This window comes from Topomyia yanbarensis, chromosome 2 (assembly GCF_030247195.1).
Source record: "Topomyia yanbarensis strain Yona2022 chromosome 2, ASM3024719v1, whole genome shotgun sequence".
Lineage (NCBI taxonomy): Eukaryota > Metazoa > Arthropoda > Insecta > Diptera > Culicidae > Topomyia > Topomyia yanbarensis.
Window position 1 is genome coordinate 291,899,642 of NC_080671.1, and position 2,286 is coordinate 291,901,927.

The following is a 2,286-nucleotide window of genomic DNA, read 5'->3' on the forward strand; positions in this document are numbered from 1 at the left end:
TTTTGATATTAAAATTGTTTTACTCCACTATCTGGGGCCGGGTGTCATTCTAAATTTTGAAAATGTCCTATGTAACGAAACTATGTAAGGTTTGTACAGTTATGACTTCGCAATTAGTTGGTGGATTTCAATAATTTATACACCAATCGATTCAGAAACATCTGACTTGAAGATAGTTGCTAATAAGTTTGATTTACTATATAAGTATTCTATTGAAAATCGGTTGAATTGAAATTGAAAAATTTCACGAAAAAGGGGGAAATGTGCATACACGAGACGGCTATTCCGAGCAGAGCCGTTAATACAGAGCATTTAAGAGGTCAATCAAACATGGAAAATATATGTGCTGAATTTCCTTTTTGCCTTATCATTCGATACTTGATGGTCGACGAGTAGTGTACGGACGATTCTCATAAACAAACGGCCAATAATTGCCGCTGTACTGTACGGAACAAACAGATTCTTGGTTTGGGAAATAATCATAACAATTGTGTAGCAGATTCCGAAGAGGATGTGATTGGCGTATTTTGATAAAAATGATTTTGTAAAAGCATTAATTAGCCGTGCTTTGATTAGTGGTTTACTTGTTAGCGCCGCCTTTTTGACGATGATCCACATCTGAGATAGGTAAAACGAATTGTCTATAGGAAGATGTTTCCAGTTTGTATTTGATCATCGTTGAAATCAATTCGCTTGTCGCCGGCGACCCGCTTCGTTAGTTACTGGAAGAAACCCGATCAGAAACACATAACAGAAATATTTCAAAAAGTTATCTCACGTTGTTACTTGTTATAAATTTCTGTTATTTTAACTACTAACGAGACCAAATTTATAACACAATATGTTACAAAAATTGTGTTCTGTTATAATCTTGTTATTCCATTCTGATCGGGAATACTCCCCATTAGCAGCATCAAACAAATGCGCTCTCAAAATTGCCTCCATCACAAGACGTGTACAGAAGTCGCATTATTATTAGCAGGGAAACGTCGAAATAATATTCACAACAAACGGTCCTTATTAGGACCACAAAATCGGTCTCAGAAGAATTACAATTGAAATTTCCATTTCGTGCTTTGGCAAATAACTTCCCTCTTATCGGGTTAGTTATTTTCTATAATAATATCCGAAAAATGTACGATAAAACCAATAAACTGACCAATTGGACGGAAGAAAGAAAATACCTACAAAGATTTGAGTCAGAAAAGTTACATTGAGGGGAAAATGCTTCGATTCTTTCTAAGTGTTTGGCAGCTGAAATTACCGTTGTTTTCCAACGTCAATTATTTGCGCTGTGTTGTACGGAACAAACAGATTTTTGCGCGATTTGTCGGGAAATAATCAAAACAATTGCGTATTAGAGGAGCCCGGGGCTAGCTGGCGGATGGGGTAAGTTGGCGGAATCCATTTTTCGCTGTTTCTATTAGACATATAGCGCTGCCTCTTCTTGTGTAGCTCAAGTTATGTGAAACCCGTTATCCAATGTGTTTTTGTCGCATAACGATTTGTTTGGTGGAAGTTGTGGGTGATATTATAATTTCGAGCATACTGTGAAAACCGCCATCTTCCCGACTCGGCGTCCTCGTTGCTGACCACTTACTTACCGGCACGTCCACTCGCGTTGGCAGTCTGCTGAGAAAGAGGACGATCGTTGCTGATGTCTGCTTCTCATCGATGCATGTCGGTAGCCGAGAGCCCGGTGTTTGTCGTGCCCGAAAAGGTCGAGTAGTGTTCGGGTTTTATAGCAAACGAATAATGCTCTGTCCGAGGGGTATCGCTACCACAAACCCCTCTCCTACATTAGAAAAAAAGGGGGGAAACCTTTAAATTTGGATGGTTGCTTCAACGATGTAGCTGGAGCAAATATTTTTGTTCGTTGCGCAGTGGCGATATCGTAACCAATGAGGTACAACCGAGGTGCGATTATTGCTAGTTGAAAACTAATACCAATACCAATACCCACTAAAGGAAATGGTGACTAGACGAGTTTAAATACACGCGGCGAGCGGTTGGCTATCGAAATTTTGGTCTAGGCTATCCGCCGTAACTCACCAACAACCCACTCTAATAGTGTGGGCTGTTTGTATTGAGATATCTGTCGTTTCAGATACGCACACTGAGATCTCGCATTTTCTTATGCTACCACCCTCCCCATGAGCAATGAATGTCGTTTGCTTGCTGTAAATTATCCGTGTAAACGAAGCGTTTTCCTTGAATTCCTTCTAGTTAAAACGGCATAACGGGTCAATAGGAACGTAGTTGGACAAGACTGTTATTGACGTGGCC

General features: G+C 39.9%; 1 pseudogene; it reads left to right on the top strand.

Moving 5' to 3' along the window:
- Positions 1-1,872: 1,872 nt before the first annotated feature.
- Positions 1,873-2,044, top strand: LOC131686447 (U4 spliceosomal RNA; annotated as a pseudogene).
- The last annotated feature ends 242 nt before the right edge of the window (positions 2,045-2,286 follow it).